Raw genomic sequence first — 22,251 nt, forward strand, 5'->3', positions numbered from 1 at the left:
ATTATTGTTCTTTATTTGAACACTTTTCTTGCTTTTCATCCTTTAGACAAAGGTTCATCCACTTTTTTCACTTAATCTAACTAGAGATGAGCCTTTTGACCCAAATGCCAAATCTTCATACCGTACCTGTATACGTACTCATACTCGTACCGATTTAGTCTATTTGGTATGGGTATAGGTATTCGTTTTTGTTGAATTTTGATTTTGCTACATGTACAATAGGGTAAGGGTACAAGTACGATACGTGTATGTTTGGTACTTTGTACATGTTTGGAATATGTAAGGATTTAATTGGGATTTTTATATTTAATACATAAAATAAATTCCCCAACCATATTATTATTGAACAAGTATCAAACGCTTCTTCAATATTAAATAATATAACATCCAAGGGTTGAACAAACAAGCATATCACTTATAGTCGGCGACGGGATTAGGGTTCTTCAATACCATCTGATAAATAAAACGGAGACCAATTTGGTATTTGTACTAATTTGGTACCTGTACTAATTTGGTACCCGTCATATACTTGTACTCGTACCAGTACCCGGACTAATTCATGTTGTTTGTTACTCGTACTAGTATCGGTTTCAAGATCATCGGAGATTTGGAAATAAAAAAGCAAAATGATACAAAAACAAGTATCGTACAAAAACGGTACCCGTACCAAACCGAAAAATATGGTACGGATATTGCAACTCGCTTTTATTGATTTTCGGTACAGATACAGGTACTGATACGGGTACCGTACCAAACTCATCCATAAATCTAACCATGTGTTTTGTATATGAGGACTTCCTTTCTCTAGCCTTAGCCATTTAACTGTTGATTTAGCACTTTATAAAAATTAGATTTTATTTTTATTTAAAACTTTGATTCTTACATTCTAGAAACATCTAAATGACTAAATCTATATTTTGAAACTTTTCAAAAACAACATTTGACCAATTTGACTAACACTTTTACATATTTGACATTTTAGTCAAAATTGAATTCTAACACTTTTACATATTTGACATTTTAGTCAAAATTGAATTCAAACTCACTAAGGTAATGTTTGGTATGTTGAAATGATAAGCAGAATAGAATAGACTACTTTAAGAGAACGAAAAAGAGAGTGTTTGAGTTGTCAATAAAATGGAAAAACCTATTAAACAAAGATTCTTATTCTCTTTAAACACAACAAAATCATTCATTCCAACCTTTCTTGTCATTTTATTCCATCTTTCACCAACCTTTCTCAATGCTACCACCTAGCCACCTCTGCCATTACCGTCGCCACCATCACCAGTAATCACCACCACCACCGCTGTAACATTCGTTAATTTTCGCATCTGAAACCTGACCAACCTTAACTTTTTGGATCCTTATTAACTAATAAAAATGTCAAATTTTATTGTATCTCTGTCTTATTGTTGTGCTTCGCTCGAATTATATTGTTCGTTAACAAAATTATTTAAAGTATCATCTAAATGCAATTATAGCCCCTACACTTTAGTTCTTTCATATTTTGATCAATAAGCCATAGGCCAAGGACTAGTTTGCAAATATTTTAAAAAAAATCCCCTCTTCCTTTCCCTCCCATCACCTTCGATGACCTTTAACCCCCCCTGCGTTTCTTAATCCACAATCTACGCCAATTCTCACGGAATTGATCATATACAGTTGTTTATTAGCCAAACGTGAATCACTCACAACCAAGGAATGGTAATTTACAGCGATTTGACATCAATCAACATTAATACTCAAATCGTGGCCAACTTGGACTCGTTACCCTATAAATACACAACAGAAATGCAATTCACGAGTCACGCACAATCCTCTCATTCTCACAAAGCAAACCCCTAACTCAATTGCATCTTTAAATCCGTTCAGAAGCACTTTGGTTCACGTTATTGAGCCGAAACCCTAGTTTGCCATGCTCGTTCAATCCTTTATCAAACCAGGTAATTAATTGGTGCCTTTTGATCGGATTTTAGTTGTTAAAGAAAGCCCTATGTCAACATCGATTGACAGAGGGCAATCCATCTTCAATTTTGGGTTTCATTTGATTAGGGTTTGTTATGGATTTGAGGTTAACTGGAGGTTCTGCTTAAATTTTTTTGGTTTCATCTAATTTACAAGTTAACACACTAGCCCAGTTGGCTGGTGTGTATTGTATTAAGACAATGAGCCGCCCAGGGACCCAGGTTCAAGCCCCTGTAATAATAATAATAATAATAATAATAATAATAATAATAATAATAATAATAATAATAATAATAATAATAATAATAAAACTTACATCTATTAATAAGAATCGTGACACTTTTTACCAAACTGAACACCGTTACAACTCTCATATGGATTTTCATTTAATCTTTCGTGTGTGTGTTTGTGTGTGTGTAATGTATGTATTTATTTATAAATATATAATGCACTATTTTATTTATATGTAGATATTTTCCCTAACGCAACCTAATACAATTTTATATAAATAAATAAATTATTTTTCCCACATCTAAACGAACTGTTTACCAAAGCAAGTTTGTTTAATATATGCAAGATATATACTATTAAATTGACGTTTTATTAATCGAAAAGTAACTCGTGAGATTATTTAATTGTAAGCGTTTTTTTAATTCAATTTTATAAAATTATTATAAAATATATTGAACACTTTATCAATTTCAAATCCGTTGTAAACCCAATATATCGTGCCCAATCGTTGATTATGATTAGATATTTATTTCTCTTATGCCTTTAAAATTAGGATAAATTATCAGAAATTACTCGCGTGACCGATCAATTCGCTTAAATCGTCAACTCGTTATCGCATTCCTTAATTCATGTGAGTTTATATACCCCTTTTTCTATCTTTTAAATATTGGGGGTAGCATGCATACCTTATTCACTTTTACTAAAGTTTTATTACCATATCTATTCAAAACACAATTCGATATATGTTTGTGTGTGATTATTGCATTCTTTATGATTATGATCTATGTCCTTAAATGTTTTTTTTTATATTTGGTGGTTGGTATCTCATCCTCATCTATTCTCATATAGTATAATCATACATTTATGTACATTGACTTTGTATCAATAGAAACGGGACCACATCTATTTAATTGTTTACATTTTATAAGGATTGTAATGCTCACCATTTATATATGAATTGTGATATACTTATCTATATATATATAAAACTAACACTTATGTATTCTCACAAACATTCGTGTTGACAAACTCTATTTTTATACATGTTACAGGTAAATGTAGTGATATTTTTCAAGATTGAAGAATATTAGTTTTACCTCAGAATATTTATTCAAAATACAAATTATGATGCATATGTTCAAATTATTGAATTTGTGTACTTGTTTAATGTTAATGAAATTAAATAATTAGTGTCGCTTAATTAGTGTTTTTTTGAACTATTGCCCAATCAATATGTTACGCCACGGCATGTTCCGCTGCATTTGGTCGGGGTGTGTCAGATTGGTATCGGATCCGAAGGCCATAAGATAGGTGGTTAGAAATAACGACCTAGTAGCATGCTTAGGGTCCCTATACGTGATTTGCCTTTACGTGTTTGCACCCTAAATTATATTATTGATTGTCATAGCTTAAATATTACTTGATGATTTGATATTATTCTTGGACACAAAAGCACACACAATTCTGAGACTACGCCTCACTCTCAAATTATTTTCAAAACCCTAGTTATTATTTTAAATTGAAAAATTCGTTAAGAATTCCCACAAATTTTACTTCCTCTCTTTGAGGATGATTCATGTGATGTGTAACACCCCGGCTTTAAGTGGAATACGCCCGGGTGCAACGTACAGATCAATCATAAGCTCGTAACACTATTAATGGTGACAATATATTTATTTTATTCCATAATTTCGTAAGTACACAAATAGTTTGATAATGAGACAAACAACATTACATCTAAATGAAACAAATATTATTCATTGAAATAATCCTAAGGTATAACTAGTTTTCTTGTCCTGGCACTTCATCGTATCAACTTGTAGCACGCTTAAAATAATATATTTTGTCAACAACACATGTTGGTGAGTTTTCATAAGTTTTTGCGTATATAAATATATATAAAATGTGCGATTCAACGGTCGTCATGCAATAAATATTCAAACATAATGTAAATGAAATCAAATAGTGTCGTCCTCCCGTTCATTTAGCCGAAGCCGTAGAAGTTAGGGAAATGAGAACCACCTTACGTAAACAACCGAAGTCGTAACGTTAGACGGCGCAGGTACGTCCCATCGGACCCTCCCACTATGTGTATGCGTTTGCGTTTGCGTTTGCGTAACTTCTACCATAAAAACAGTAAACACGTTGCACATAATTCACGTATAATCATAAAAAATATGCAAGAATAATATTAACATGCACGATAAATGTGAATCGGATTGTAAACAAGCGCAAAACTAACAAAATAAAAACTTGTGACATGCTACACCCCAAAAATATTAAAAGCGTTAAAAAGGGGTTATGAAAAACTCACTTGTTAAGTTAAGCGAGTAAACGCGAACTATACGTTTAGGCGAGCTGAATCGGACGAGTTCGGTTTGACGAGAGACCCTAGAAAATATTTCTAGGTTCAAAATAGGATTTAAGAAAAACAAAATAAAACACAAGATTTAGACAAATTTGGTTGTCGGTTTAGTATTTATGCTTTTGAAACAACTATATATATATATATATATTTCCTTTATAATTGCTTATTTTTAGTCTTTTCGTCGAAAATATATAAGTGAGTTTATTTTAAATTATTTATAAAAATTTGGGTCGAGTTATTAAGTCGGACTCGTTTAAAAAAGAATCCTAAACGTGTCCAAAATGAGTTTTAGCAAGTAGTTGGTTTTTGTTCGGATCCTAACTCAACTTTTTGGTTGTGTTCGTATCTAACATGACAAAAAATATTATTTTCAAATTAGGTGAAGAAAAGCATTTTGTTTTAAATGTTTAAGTAAAATATATAACTAAACCGAACCAAATAAGTGCAAAAACGAGTTGGGTTTGTTTTTGATGAACAACCACTAATGACAAGTTGTATTCAACAAAGTATTTTATTTTAAACAAACCAAACACATTGGAAAGCAACATATGACATACCCGGATTAGATGACAAAAAGAAAGAAAAAAAAGAAAACTTGGGTTTTTCACGGTTTAACTTTCAAAGTCAAACTTGAGAATAAAAACAATTCTTCATAATGAATTTGGAAGGTGGAGAATGGTAACTGAAAGTAAAAGAATGAGTGACTATTTATAGGAGAACAAAGTCAACAAAAGATGTAAAATAATTTGAATTTGGTCAAGCTAATTAATGGATTTTAATTCTTTGAATTGACCGTTGACTCAATTAATAGAATTAAAAACAAGGTTTGAATGTTTGAACATGTTTATTAAATTATTAAAAGTTTTTGACCAAAATTTAAATGGTGTATGAGGATATTTTTCATCTTTTAATAAAAACTAACTTTATGTAAAGAAAAGACGTGGCATAACTAAATTAAAAGGATATACTTTGGTTATGTATCAATAACGTTATTTATGTGATATTTGAATAAAGAAAAATATAGAGTGTTATAATTTATATATATATGTGTGTGTGTGTGTGTGTGTGTTAGTAACGATTAATATTATTAAATAACTTTAGGAAAGAAAAACTATTACATACGAAATGTGTAACATATGGTTATATGTATAACTAAACAAATCGCATCGAATAATAAAATGGGTCAGTTTCGGGTTTTAAAAAATATAAAATTTAACGAATGTTATAGGATTCACAACCTTTTGGAATTTCGTCCCGAAATTAAAATAAAGCTAAATTTAAAAAAAGAAAATAACTACTACATGGAGTTGTTAAAAGTTTTGATAAATAATTACATATATAAAACTGATCTTTGAATGACCAAAAAAAAAAACGCCACAAATGGGATGTATGGCATGGACACTTATATATAGGATGTACCAGCGGCGTATCCACCATGTCCTTATTATACAACATTTGTCTTGTTTCCCAAAATCATTCCAAGTTTTGAGTTATTCCACACAACCGTACTTATTATGTTTTCCATGCGAGGACTTTAATAATTACGTGTTGACCCATAATTACCTTTATCTTTGGATGATCCACATATTCCGTTCTATTGTGTGGGTTTTAATAAATAAATTAAAATCTTATATGAATGCTTAGAAATCAAGAACAATGAAATATAAGGATCAAAACTAACAAAAATATATAAGCGACCCCTTAAGGTCAAGGACAACGTGAAAGTATTTAGTCAAAATAAATAAATGAAACTTTTGAAGTTTAAACAACATACACAATGTTATTCATGGTTTAAAACGAAATAAACTATGTTATTATGGTTGAAACGATATAATTGATGTTATTGAAGTTTAAAACAAAATAAATGAAACCATTGAAGTTAAAACAAAATAAGACGAAACTCTAAAGTAACACAAAATAATAAAAATAATGAAGGATAACATTAAGGTCATGAATGTCGCAATAAATAAATGGAATATTGGGGGGGGGGAGTCGAGAATAGCTGGGTGGTTTTAACTAACAAAATATAGTCAAGTAAATTGATACAGCCTTGAGTTCAAGAATAAAATACATAAACGATACTTTTCTTGTTAAAATATCAAAATAGATTAAGTTTTTGTGGTCAATAATGACACGTTAAACAAGTAAAAATTTCATATAAAATAACGTATCAACATAAATAAAGGTAACATTGAGATTAAGAATGACAAAGTGAATAGTTGAAACTTCAAAATTGAGAGTAACAAAGTAAAACATTGGACTCAAATTGACGAAATATTAAGATCAAGAATAACAAGATGGTTCATGAAACATTGAGCGGGAAGACAACCAAACAAGTAACCAAAAAAATTCATGTAAAGTAAATATAAAATGAACACTTGACTTCTACTAGATAACTATAATCATATTCCTAGTTATAAATAAACTAATCCCTTTAGAGGTAACCGGTAATAGATAGCTGTAACGCCCGTTAATTTACGGTTCCAAGATTTAAAGTTGTAAAGCATGTATAATTCTCGGGACTTAACCGACGCTTCTCGGAATCCTTCTCGTCATCCCGGTACATTATAACATTTAACTTTTCAACCAAAATGTTAATTCTTTATAATTGGAGGGATTAGATGTGAAAAATGTTTATAACATAAACAACCTAACCCTAACCCCTTTCACCACTTCCGATCGGCAGCTCCCAAGACACCCCCCCTGCGATTTTTCTTTTTCCGGCCAAGTCATGAGCGTAAAACATCAATTAAAGATTTGAATGGTTTTTATGAATTTATAAAATCGAGTGTCAAAGCTGATGCGGGATGACGGACTCTGGTCTGTCTTCCCGACATCTTAACTCTTTTTCAACAAGTCCAAATTAGTTGGTTCCACTTCTAGAACTTAATATTTTTATTTAAGAATCAAACCCAATTGGAATCGTTTAATTTGGTTCGGCAATGAATTTTATAAAAATAAAACCATTTTGTTGCGCACTGAAATAGCTGCACGTACCTTGCTGTGTTGGAGGAATTTTTATAATTTTTGTGTCCAATAGAAAAACATAATAAAAATATTTGTATAAACCTAAGACATTTATTAAAGTCTGGTAAAAATTTAATAATTTATTTCAAAGGTTATCCTATGTAATTAAATGCATCTTCGCATACTAAAATCTGCACGTTTTACTTGTTATTGATCGATAAGTTCGTTTTAGGCTTAACCGATGGATGTTCAATTGTGTCCTTGTCAGGGCTGCTTGAAATGAGTTTTTGGACCACAATCTTCCTAGGCATGTCCCGTGTATCATACTTAAGTATCGTGTTCATTGGTGTTCGTTAGATTGGTCAACTAGTTATCGTTTGAAAGATTGTGTTCGGTTGACTAGAATTGTAGTTGGATGCGTTTAATGCGAGGGTTGAAGTGATTAACGACCAATTCAGCTCGTGGACATTTGGTTTGATGTAAGGGCTGTTGAAAAGTCATTTTTATAAGTTATGGGGCTGAATTGGTTGTTGGTTACTCCAACGGGTCGGTACAACGCGCAATTTCGTTTATTGAGTAGTTGGTGCGTTGTACTTGCGAGTTACCGACCCATTTGACTCGTGTAGCATCGTGTGGACTTTTTGGCTATGATTTTATCATGTTGGGTCCACACGGGGCTGAGTTGAATGTTAATGGCCTAAACGACTCTTAAACGCGCGTATCGGTATCACATAGTGCTTCCGGGGGTAATTTGGGAATTCGTTATTCCCGGGAGTATCTAAGGGTCGTTTTGGTGAATGTGAGGCATCGGGGGCTGTTGTGATTTAGTTTGATGAGGTCGAGGCTTTAGGTGACCCGAACCCCGTTAGAACGTCTCGTAGGATAAACGAGTTATCTTGATGTCATTAGTATTGATTGAATGTAAACCGGCAGGTGTTTGAGTCTTGGGATTACTTAAGGATTCTCTAGCTCGTGGTGAATCCGTGTCTCGTGTCAGGTGAGTTCATGATGCCCCTTTTAACTCTTTTTAAGTTTTGGGCTAGCATGCACACCTAAACGATTTTGCTTGATGAAACATTTAAACTATTTTATATAGGTTTGCTCGTATATGGTAGGCCTTGGGATGTTATAGTATGTATGTATATATTATTGTATGGCCAATATTTGGCAATGTTAGTAGTCGTTATTGACTACGGATGTTACGTATGCCTACTTTGTGTTTGCATACGTTGATGAGATGTTACGTGTTTGGGTTGTACATTTGCTCGACCCTGATGTTACGTGTTTGGGTTGTACGTTTGCTCGACCCTGATGTTATTACTTGGATGTTATATATATATATAGGGATGCACTTATAAAGATGTTTAATAAGGATGATTATTTATCGAAGATGATGGCCTAACTGATGTATTCCTTTTATAGTTTTAAACCTTTGGGAATGACTATTATGATTATTAATATTGATATTATTTATTAAAACTTGAACTCACTCAGCTCAAGCTGACTTTGTGTGCATGTTAGTGTGAGTTTCAGGTTGGAGGTGGACGCATTGCCGCTTGGACGTGCACGAAGCTACTTGGACGGTGGAGAGCATACTTAGTCGGATGTTTCAATAATAATAAACGTTTTTCTTTTTAACATTTATTTAAATACATTTAAATTGGTTTTGGGAACTTATTTTATTATTTATGTTTTCCGCTGAATTATACTCTGAAATGGTTTTCGAAATGAAATGAATTGTTTTGGGTTTAAGAATTTTGTAAGTTTTGTGTATGATCACCAACTGTAGGATTCCCGGGATTCGGGGTCTTACAATAGCAAAAGGTAGAAATACAATTTCTATTAGATAACTATGCCCACAACCATGCTCAAAGTCCTAACTTCCACTAAACGATTACATTCATGGGAAATCGGTCATAGACCGTGAGATTTAGGTACAAAAGTTAACCAATTCAACAATATGACTATGCTTTATAAATGACGCATGTATTTGTGTGTTTCGTGCTTGAGAGTAAACAAGAATGAAGATAGGTTAACAATCGACAAATAACCAAACTCAAATATAAATTTCACAACAACTTTCGAAGAAATTAGATACATAGGATTATTTTGATTTTATCCACATATAAAAAAATACAAGAAGAAGTTAAAGAAAAACAAAATGCAGCTTGCGATACTTGTCTTCTCGAACGTAGGTGGGTTTGAGGTATGGAGGCTAAGGTGAGGGCTGTGCCATGATTTCTTAACTGAAACTCGTTGGTGTTGATGAATGGAGGGAGAAAAATAATTTTAAGATTCATTTTAATTTGTGAAAATCGGTTGTAAAACATGATGATTTATAATTCAAAGTTAATTTTTTTCTTTATGATAAATGAAAGTCCTGAATTAGTGCTAAACCTTACAAAACTTTATGAAATTTTTGATGTAAAATAAAAGTTTCTCTTTTGGCGGCATACTATGAAAAACTTTAGAGAGGATCGTCAAATAAAATGACTCATTTTGATAGAAATAATATAATAGTGTAATGGGCTTGGGACTTGTTTGAAATAAAAGATTTTATTTAACATTGGAAAAATATGATATAAAATAATAATAATAACATTAATAATAATAATAATAGTAATAGTAAACCATTTGATTTGACTTAGAGTCTTTTTGATGAAAATCAACTTGATTAAATACTTGTGAATTAGCTATTTAAAATTATTGAGGAATTAAAATTATAAGTGTAAGATGTTCAAAAAAAGAAAATAAATTCGTAGAAACATGCATGGTTGAAAAAAAAATAGGTATGTTTGACGACTATGAAGGAACTAAGTATTGGTGCAAGGCTACGAGTGAGCTTCAAGTGGCCAGGGAATGTGGTTTAGGGTATTACATGGTTGAAACAAGTTAGGCCTTCTTAAGCATAGTTGGTGTGTTTTGGTCACTACAATGATAATAGGCTCGCAACATGAGCATATGGTAAAACATAAGGTGTGGTAAATGGTTGAGTAATGGGCCGTGGGAAGCATTTCAATATTGTGAGGCGATTGAGTGGTGAAGCATAAACGAGCCAAACAAAGGTCGTGTTTCTGTGTAGTTTTTTTTAGGTTGGGTTGGCTTTGGGGTATCTTGGTTTGTGTTGGGTTTTAGATTGGTTAGCGCATAGATTTGGTGTTTGGGCTTGTTGTTGTGGTTGGTGTTGATGAGTGTTGATGCATTTGGGTCAGCATGGTCAGAATCATGATGGCCTATTGTTTGAAAATCTGGGCTATCACCTTTGCGGGTTGAGTTTTGAGGGCGACATCAAGGAAAACGAGAAGACATGCTGCGAAGCGGAAATGATTCGCATGGCATGGGACGTAAATATGAAAATTTGAATTACCAAGCAATAGAAACACTACATGAAACAATCCTAAAAACAGAATTACTCTATATAAATAATTAAATAAAATATCATTAAGCAAAAGTTTAATTCGAGATTCAAATGTCTATGACCCACCATGGGTTTTCGGATTTCAGTAAGAATTTCATAACTAATCAAATGAAAACTATATCAAATTTGAAATCAGAATATCCATGAACCACCATGGATTTTTGTATCCCAATACAAACTTAATATAAATAGTGAAATCAAATTGAAAATCAAGTGCTCATGTATCACCATAACTTTTCGAATTTTCAAAACCAAAATAATGATCAAATATCTGAATAAGGAAAATGAACTGAAACTCGACTATTCATTTATCACCATGAATTTTTGAATTTCTAATTAAATCCATAATAATAAATGAATATATAACCAAAGAAAATGAATTGAAAACTCGACTATTCATGTGTGACACTTGAGCCAAAACAAGGTACACCTCAGCACGTATTTACCGATTAAGCAAATAAACGCCTTTTGCGTAACAAACGAATGATTAACCGAACGGGTCGGGTTATGACCCAGATATCTCGGGGGGCCATTTATAAGTTATATACGATCTATACAAGCTAAAATATTAAAAATATGGCCTTAGTTTGATAGCAAAAAAGTTAAACGAAAATATGCTCGTTTAACTACCTGCTAAAGATTTAAATGCGAAAGATAGTTACAAACCAAGCATTGTATCATCCGTTAAGCCAAAAAAGACTTACCAAACACTTATTTGAAATGTTTTAAGCGATTCGTGAAAATATTTTTGATTTTTACAAACATATAGTATGTTTTTATAATTTTACACAAAACTAGTCGAAAAACACTCGTTTTCGCGCTGTTTAACGCACCCGATAAGTTTTTTCGCGCCAAAAACCGAACCTGAATTAAATTTGGACTGGGATTTTTGTATTTGGGCTTGAGAAACCAGATCATTGGGCCAAAACAGCCCAACATGGGCCCATAAGGAATCCCGGCCGAAGCCGCCACCCCACCCCCATTTTTTTATAAAACTTATTCCACAAGCTTGATTATTCATTTTAGTTGATAAAAATTGAGATCCAAGCAGCTCTAAACCTGAGTTTCCAGAAAACCTTCAAACCCTAAGGTAAGGAGCTCAAATAAGTAGCTTTTATACTTGTTTAAACTCGTTTAATACCATAAAAACATGTCTTGGTTACTAAAAATCATTCCTAACCGTGTAAAAATCCTAAAAATGGTCCATAAACATGTTTTGATCATAAACACGGTAAGGAAATTGTTTTGATAGTTTTTTTGGCCATAAACAAGGATTAAAGGGTTGAATCGGCATTTTTACGGTTCAAAAGTTCGTTTTTGTGAACTAGCCGAAACCCTAAGTTAAGGGCTGTTATGTTGATGAAAATTTGTTTTTTTGTGATATAGGACTTGTATCTAGCTTGCTTAGAAGCACAAGAACCTGAAAACTTGATTAAAAAGTCGGAAACGAGCCAAACCCGCTAAGGTAATGTCGAAACACTCGCTTACGGGCTATTTAGGTTAAGGTTGTGATGTGCATATTTTTAGGCCTTGAAATTTTTCAGGGACATCAGGGACCATGTCAATGAGTCCCTGTTCAAATTTGGTAATTTTTCGACCATCCGAGAATATTTGGCGAATTTATTACCGAATTAGGTCGTTTATTTGGGAAAAATAGCTAAAATACTTCAAAAATTATGAAAATTTTCTTGGAACTCAGATTTGATGTATTTTGATCACATATTAATTTTGGGATCATTTGGAGAACTTTAAAGGTGTTTTGTTTATATGCGTTCGTGTGAATTTTTATAGCCGAAATTGGGCCGAAAAGAATATCTCACGAGCTTTTTACATTCTAGAATTGATACAGGTTGATTTGGGACATGATTTGATCATTCACGAATTTTTGTGGAATTTTTGGAAATTGTTTGGTGTAAACGGACGATTTTCAGGCGAAATATAGCTGATAAAATGAATTTTTATAAATTAATAAATCAGTAAATAAATTCCAGAAATATTTTTATAAAAATCTACATATTTTAATTGATAAGTGGTTAAATTTTCATAATTTAATGATTAACGGTTAATTAATTATGCTAATTTGAATATTAAACAAATTCAGTTTTTATAAAAACCGGCAAGTTTGCGACTAGCGAATCTGCGGGAATATCAAAACACCAAGAGTGATCAAAAATCATATTTTTGGATTAATTAAGTAAAAACGAACTTTTCTATGAAAAACTTGGACATACAGTCAAGGCTTCACTGTAGCTTTGCATAATTACATCATTTACATACATACATACTTATTTCATGATTACAAGTGTTGACTTGTGAATACTCATTACTGATTTCTTAAAACTTGTGAAACTCACCAACTCTAGTAGTTGACTCGTTTTAAACTGCTTTTCAGGTGTACCTAAATCGGAATGATTTGGTGATCTGTTACTTGCTCAAGATATGTGGTTGATGCTATGTGAATAGAAGCAAAGACGTTAGTAGTAAGAACGTATAGTTAATGAACTAATTTTGTTTGTATCACCTAGACTGTAGAACAATGATAGAACAAAGTAATGTAATATATTGTAAATTAGTTTGTAATGTTTCTTTATAAACAATGTGTTGATACCAGAGGTGTCTATTACATTCCCGTTTTACGCTTCCGCATTGTGCTAGTCGGGGTGTGACATCATGTATCACCATGACTTTTTGAATTTTCAATTAAAACCATAATAATAAATGAATATATAACTATAGAAAACGAACTGAAAACTCGACTATGCATGTATCACCACGACCTTTCTAATTTTTAATTAAAACAATAATAATAAATGAATATATAACTAAAGAAAACGAATTGAAAACTCGACTATTCAGGTATCACCATGACTTTTCGAATTTTCAATTAAAACCATAATAATAAATGAATATATAGCTAAAGAAAACAAACTGAAAACTCGACTATGAATGCATCACCATGACATTTTGAATTTTCAATTAAAAACATAATAATAAATGAATATATAACTAAAGAAAACGAATTGAAAACTCGACTATTCATGTATCACAATGACTTTCGAATTTTTAATTAAAACCATAATAATAAGTGACTATATAACTAAAAAAACGAATTGAAAGCTCGACTATTCATTTATCACTATGACTTTTCGATTTTTCAATTAAAATCATAATAATAAATGAATATATAACTAAAGAGAAAACGAATTGAAAACTCGACTATTCATGTATCACCATGACTTTTTGAATTTTCAATTAAAACCATTGTATAAACAATTGAGTTTTTGGAATCACACGTTATATGAATTATCATAACTTGTATGCTCCAATAAAAATAAAAATGCGTAATCAAAACGAACCAAAGGTTGGGTATTCGTGTATCACCACGACTTGACATACTTTCAGTTAAAACACACAAATCAAAATCAAATCGAACCAAAAGCTGGTTATTCGTGTATCACCACGACTTGTTAGACTTTTAGTTAAAACACATTGTAAAGCATTGAGGGTCGGAGTCACACGTCGCATGAACCACCATGACTTGTGTGACATCCTTAGGAGTGTAACTATACTCTTTTCACAAAGAGAACATGGTCAAGTTTGAAAGCATAAAATTGTGATTGGTATGGCGTTTGGTGTGGTATGCTTTGGCTCAATACGTTTCATGCCCTTTCTGAACTCTCCAGGTAAGTAACCAGGTCTTGCATCTGATTGGGATTTATACGCATTGCTTATCCTTAGATTTCAATAATCTTGGTGTCAAGAGTTCAAAAAACAAGCACCTCCTACATACCCGTCACGTAGAACCATCTTTAAGAAGAGGAAATATTGAAAACCGAATAATATCAATTGAAAATATTTGTATTAGGCATAAGCCTTGGAGTTGGTGTGTGAGTATGTGTGCATGCGACGTTATAAAATATTATAAATATACTTGAAGCATATGAACAATCTTAAAAGATGCGGGCACATAGCACATAGAGTATACATGTAACCGGGGCCCTAAAAATAAACTATAACTATACTAGGCCGATATGTCTAACCACCTATCTTATAGTCACGGTTCTGATACCAATCTGTAACACCCCAACTTTAAGCGGAATACGCCCGGGTGCAATGTACAGATCACCATAAACTCGTAACACTATTAATAGTGACAATATATTTATTTTATTTCATAATTTCGCAAGTACACAAATAGTTTGATAATGAGACAAATAACATTACATCTAAATGAAACAAATATTATTCATTGTAATAATCCTAAGGTATAACTAGTTTTTTTGTCCTGGCACTTCATCGTATCAACCTGCAGCACGCTTAAAATAATATATTTTGTCAACAACACATGTTGGTGAGTTTTCATAAGTTTTTGCGTATATACATATATACAAAATGTGCGATTCAATGATCGTCATGCAATGAATATTAAAACATAATGTAAATGAAATCAAATAGTGTCTTCCTCCCGTTCATTTAGCCAAAGCCGTAGAAGTCGGGGAAATGAGAACCAACTTACTAAACGAATCGCATCAAATAATAAAATGGGTCAATTTCGGGTTTTAAAAAATATAAAATTTTTAACGAATGTTATATAATGGATATCTAGTAACTGGAGGGGGGACACTTGTTCTCCGAACCCTTCACACCAAGGCTTGCGAGCTTAAGGAAATGCAATGCGCATAAATCTTAACCAACCGCGAGATCCGGTTGCTTTCCTGGAGGGTTTGGCGAGGTTGTGAAACCTATTAGGCCAAAGCATGTCACACCAAACGTCGATGAATCTACTAACCTCGTTGTATCAAACGTGGCCATGTGACAACAACACACTTAAATCATAACCGAATTCACGGTAGTTCGTGGCTAAACTCGGTTCTTCCTTATGTTGGTTTAGTTGAAAGAATTGATTGGAAAAGCCATGGTGATACGTGGATACACCAACCTTTCACCTCAACGCCCTCATCTTGATTTTAATCAGTTTTAAATCTGTTGTTTAAAACTTAAGCCGTGGTGATACATGGATATTTCAAGAATGATATTTTTGTTTAAAATTTTGATTTTGTTATGAATGATTACTTTTTCATTTTGTTGGGACAATCTCATGATGATTCATGTATCTCTTAACCTTCTATTTAAGTTTTATTATTTCATTTAATTATCAATTACATCAATACTCCAAGTTAAGGTTAATAAAATTTTCCTTTTGTACCCTCATGTATTTTCATAAAACTTGAAATTTCGCATAGTTATACAATTTATCCCAAAACTTGACAAAATTTTCACATTTCGTCCTTGTAGCATGTCTTCTTCCTGCCTTATTAACCGTAACCGTCGCACTGGCAACTCTTGCCGTAGCATGTCGTCCCGCATTCCAAAGGGAATCGTGGAAACTCTTCCAACAATCATTGCTCACCTCTAAACCATGAATGTTGCTACCACACCCGTCAACCCTAACCCAAATGCTTGATCCTGTAAACAATTCACGAATGCTAACCCACCTGATTACTTTGGGGCCGAGGGTGCTAGCACCCTCCTCCAATAGTTCGAACAGATGAAAAGTGTGTTCCTGCATTGTTGTGACATTCGTCAATTTTTATTTGTATTTGTATTTGGATTCGATAAACCGAACCGTTGTGTCATTTCGATGTATTTTGTTGATTGTTCTTCAATAATAAAATGTTCCCGATGATTTAAGATATCATTCGTGACTTTTCTATTCATTTTGTCCAATAAACGAACTCGGAGGATTTAAAACTCTTATTTAAGCTATTACCGAACTATATGGGTTTAATACATGAATATCCAAGTATTTATTTACATTTTTCGAAACAATTTAAAGTTCAAGGTTAGTATTGAAAATATACTTTAATTTTTAAAAGTTAACACAATTAGAAAGTCCAGGGTTTGAATGGTATTTACAATATAATTTCTATTTAAAGAAACTCCAAAGTCCAGGGGCTGATTTGAAAAATTCATTTACATTATATTAAAATATTATAAACCCAGCCCCCTTCCCCTCGTCACGTTTTCCCGGCGGCCGTCCGACGATGTTGTTCCTTTTCCGGCGACCTTAAATTACAACCAAAATGCCATGTTGAACCAAATAAATGATTGTAGCCCTTTTCTCCACCTACGTTTATCCGTTATTCACCGTCCATAATACAAATTAACATCTAATAACACATATTCAATCTATTAAACGGCCGGAAAAATAATAAAGTTCAATAACGAATAATTAACATCCAACGGTACAATTTGAACTATAAATAGACTCCTAACATTCTTCTAAACCCGTCCCTAACATCAAAGTTCTCACACAAACTCTCTGTAATCCGTAATTTGATCTTCAAAGTTGTTTTCCGACAAGTCTCCGTTCACCCTCAACCAAGAAAATTTTGGGTAATTTTTGTATGGTTTTTGATAGTTTTTTAGTGATAAAGAAAACCTTAACCTTAATTTAACGTTCATGGAACTATTTGATCAATTTAAGAATCTAGGGTTGAGGAGGAAGATGAAAAACTTGTTAGATTGTTTATATTTATTTTTGTTTCTTATATAAAACTAACAGATAAACTAGTCAAGTGGGTAAGACTATTTTGTTTGGTTCGTCAAACCTGGGCTCGATCCAGCGTCAATGCAAATGCTTTCTTCATTTTTTTTAACCCATTTTCTTTTTATATAAATAACCAAATAAACTATTAAAAATTATTTTAAATCAAATAAAATTATTTTAACCTAAATAAAATTAATTATAAATTATATTTTAACAATTTTTCACCTAAACACCAACGTTAAACCCGTTAATATTACTTCTTTTTTTTGTTTCGTTAACTTTAGTTCGTAACTTTTATAATTCGTTAACATAATCACGTTTCGAGTTAAATTTACTATTAAAACTTGTGCCTTGCAAATAATAAAATTCTTATGGTAATAATAATTAGTAATTAAATAATTTTAAAACAAGATAAACTGTAAAAATTTCCGTTAAAGCATTAAATATTATAAAAATAATCAAATGCCTTAAATTAATAAAAATGGTAATAAAACAATATATATTCCCAACAAAATTTTACAATAATTAACTTTAATAATTCCGTTAGTTAGTCGTTAAAATTTCGTATTTATTTTATTTATAGTTCTTGAGCTTCAACCGTTTTGACTTCTTTGACGCGTTTTCGACTTTTCTTTTATTTACGCTTCAATATCAAATGTGAGTTTCTCACACCCCCTTTTTAAACGCTTTTAAATTTTGGGGGTAGCTTGTACATTCTACTCAAATGATTACTTAGTATGCTTTATTCAAAACTACAATTCGCATTATGGACTTGTGTGTTTATTTGCATACTTGCGTTGTGCGATTATCTGAGTATGTTGGTAGTTACCAACTGGAAAGGACCTTGCGTGCGTTGTGCTATTATCCGAGTATGCTGGCTATCCCCAACTAGAAAGGACCTTGCGTGCGTTGTGCGATTATCCGAGTACGTTGGTTGTTACCAACTGGAAAGGACCTTACTTGCGTTGTTACACATGTTCATAGAATTGTATGGTTTTCTTGTATGTATATCAAAACTATGTGATTCTCACAAACTACTTATAGTTAACCGTTTATTTTATATACATGCTACAGGTAGAATCATTAGAGGTTGAAGTGATGAAGATACTAGTTTTAAGTTATCAACAAGTTTATATAGTTGTTTTCCTGTATTTGAATGTATTTCATTGCTTAAAGTTGTCTACTTGAGATTTTACATAAATTAATGATAATATAGTCATATAATAGTGTCACGTGTGTTTGAACAATCTATACGTTACACTAGGGCGTCTCTGCTTAAGCCAGGGTGTTACAGATTGGTATCAGAGCTGAGACTATAAGATAGGACATTATACGTAGTATTCTAGTTAGTTATAGCTTATTTGTTTAGGTTGCATAATTAGAAATTATGTGGGCCTTTACTTGATTGTTCAAATGCACTTATTATTATTTTATTGTTGATTTTGTTTGCGCCTCATGCACACAAGCACACACACAAGTCCAAGGCTTAGGTCTAAAATAAATATTTTGAAATCATTTTCAATCGACTTTATTTCGGTTTCCGATATTTCTTCTTCTTAAAGACGATTCTATATGGCGGGTATGTAGTAACTGGAAGGGGACGTGCTTGTTTTCCGAATTCTTGACGCGAAGGTTATTGAAACCTAAGGATAAGCAATTCGCACATATTCCAATCAGATGAGGGACCCGGTTGCTTACCTAGAAAGTTCGAAAAGGGCATAAAACCTATTAGGCCAAAGCGTACTACTAAACGCCATACGAATCGCAACTTTAAGCTTTCAAATGTGACCATGTCCTCTTTGTGAATGGGATATGGTTACACTCCTTAGGATGTCATACAAGTCATGGTGGTTCATGCGACGTGTGACTCTGACCTCAATGCTTTACAATGTGTTTTAACCAAAAGTCTGTCAAGTTGTTGTGATACACGAATACCTAGCTTTTGGTTTGAATTTAATTACGAATTTTATTTTTTTGTGTTAGAACATTAGTCCATGGGGGTTCATGAAAACTCTAAGTTCCACACAATACGTACGATTATTGCTATAGTTTTCAAATTTAAGAACCTTTAACAAAGATTTCTTTTCTTTATATGCCATATATTATTCCTAGCATCACGAATTTCGTTACCCTTGTTCGCAGAATGTCTTCCCGTTCCGTTAACCGTTGTTCATCTGGAACCTCTAGTCGCAAGATGACTGCCCAGATCACTAAGCAACTAGCTGTGGCTCTTCCTGACATGATAACCCAAGTGCATCAAAAACTCATGGCTAACATCAACCATGCTCCACCGAGCCTAAAGCTCCTATCGTCACATTCAGGAACTTCACCGATGCCAAACCACCGGTGTTGGACAGGACTCAAGGTGCCATTGTCCTTTTCAGTGTACGAGAAAATGGAGAGCGTATTCCTCCACATTGAATGGCCAGATGATAAGCAAACCCGATTCGCCTCAAGTGTCTTTGAAAATGGGGCACTTACTTGGTGGGTTAAAGAAAAGTCAACCCGAGGTGCTGAAACTGCCATGGCTTTGCCGTGTGTAAGGCCCCGAACCCCGGGAACCCCACAGTTGGTAATCATATAAAAACACTTGTAAAAATATTTAAACTTAAAAATGATTCATTTCATTAAGATAAGCAATTCAGAGTATAATTCAGCAGAAAACATAATTAATAAAATAAGTTCCCAAAACCCGGGAATTTTGCCCAAAATCAACATAGTTATCTTTAAATAAAACTTTTAAAAATAAATGTTTAATAGTAAAACTTCAATTCCCGTATGCCCTTCACCGTCCAAGTAGCTTCGTGCACGTCCAAGTGATAAGGCATCGTCTTCCTAACCTGAAACTCACACTAACATGCACACAAAGTCAGCTTGAGCTGAGTGAGTTCAAGTTTTAAGTAAATAATATTAGTAGTAATAGTTATGATAGTCAAACCAAAAGTTTTAAAAAGTAAAAGGGTGCATCCATCAAATCATCATTACCAAAAACTAAACATCCTCATACATACGTATACAAAATGTATATGTAAACATCCTTTCAATTACATCTCTATATATATCATAGTATATATATATAACATCCACATATAACATCAGGGTCGAGCAAACGTACAACCCAAACACGTAACATCAGTGCATGCAAACACAAAGTAGGCATACACAACATCAGTAGTCGAAACGACTACAACATCGCCAGATATAGGCCAAGCAATAATGTATATACATATATATATATATATATATATATATATATATATATATATATATATATATATATATATATATATATATAACATCCCAAGGCCTACTATATGCTAGCAAGCCTATATAAATTCGTTTAAAACATTTCATCATGTAAGAAAACACTTAGGTGTGCATGCTAGCCCAAAAGTAAAAAGAGTAAAAAGGGCATCATGAACTCACCTGAAATCAATCGAACACCTGCAACGAGCTAGGAAATCCCTAAGTACACAATCACAAGCGAGGGCCTGTAAATTATACACAACACGTTACTAAACTAGACCGTAAGAACACTCTTGCCTAATGGGCCGTTCAAGCCCAACGCTTTGGCCCAAGGCCCAACAACTTGGCCCAAGGCCCAACAACTTGGCCCAAGGCCCAAGGATAATCAAATTGGGTCGAATGCGCGTGTAATAAACCTTAAAACCATTTGTTAAACGAATCAGCCCCGAATGGACCAAATCCCGTTTAAATATTTTGATTCATCAAGATTATGTCACCCGAGTTGATAGGGTTGACGATTCCTTTTTACAACTCTTACTTTAACGTTTAAACGAAAATTCGCGCACCGCCGACTCGATTGACGAAGCACTAACCACAACAGCCCCGAGCATCAAAAAAATAATTTTTCCATAGCCCTTAAACCCCCTTAGGGCTGTACAAACTGATTCGGTTGGTCACCCGATCAATTAACACATCAAACTCGACAATTTGCAATTCTACACCCGATAAACCCTAGTTTTCGAACTAAAATCGATTGACCGACCTAAACACCTCCATTGGCCATGAAATGGGCACATTGGCCACTTAAAACAGCCCCGGAAAAGCTCAATTGGGCAGCCACCCGGTTAGCCTACAACACGACGTTTTTCAATCAATACGCGCAATATAAGGATCAATTAACGTGTAAAAGACTTGGGGAATCGTATTACTGATGTGTGTCTAATAACTCTATAATAATGACCCTCACAACTAAGCTTTAATATTAAAACAAAAATCCTAAAACCACACACAACCGGCAAGTGTATCGATCGTAAGTAGTATAAACCTAGGAAGTCCGAGTATCGAACACTTGGACACGTAAGACGCTAACGATTACTAACCCTAGACAAGACCTACCTTAGAGTAATATTTAATTGATTTTTGATTTTTAATTACTTATCTGAACTAACCAGACTGACTGACAAAACTTACCAAAAATAGAAAACTTAACGGGGAACTAACTGTGTTAACTTAGGATGGAGAAAAACGTCTACCTAGGTCTGAATAAAATTGTAGGCCTAACAAGCTAATGGATTGAATGACTTCAAGACACCGGTCCCTAAAGATGACATGACTAAGGATCGCTCGGGCTCACTGGATCACCTCTCGGTCACACTCAACAAGCCTAAACTACTCAAAATCGCCTAAAACGACCAAACCGGGAAACAATTGCTAACGTGTTCTAATGCTAGACCACCTCTCGGTCTCACCAACACTCGACCCTAATGGAAATGAATAATACAC

Source organism: Bidens hawaiensis, unplaced genomic scaffold (genome assembly GCF_021521415.1).
Source record: "Bidens hawaiensis isolate Kalapana, Puna unplaced genomic scaffold, B.hawaiensis_p1.1 tig00013130_1, whole genome shotgun sequence".
Lineage (NCBI taxonomy): Eukaryota > Viridiplantae > Streptophyta > Magnoliopsida > Asterales > Asteraceae > Bidens > Bidens hawaiensis.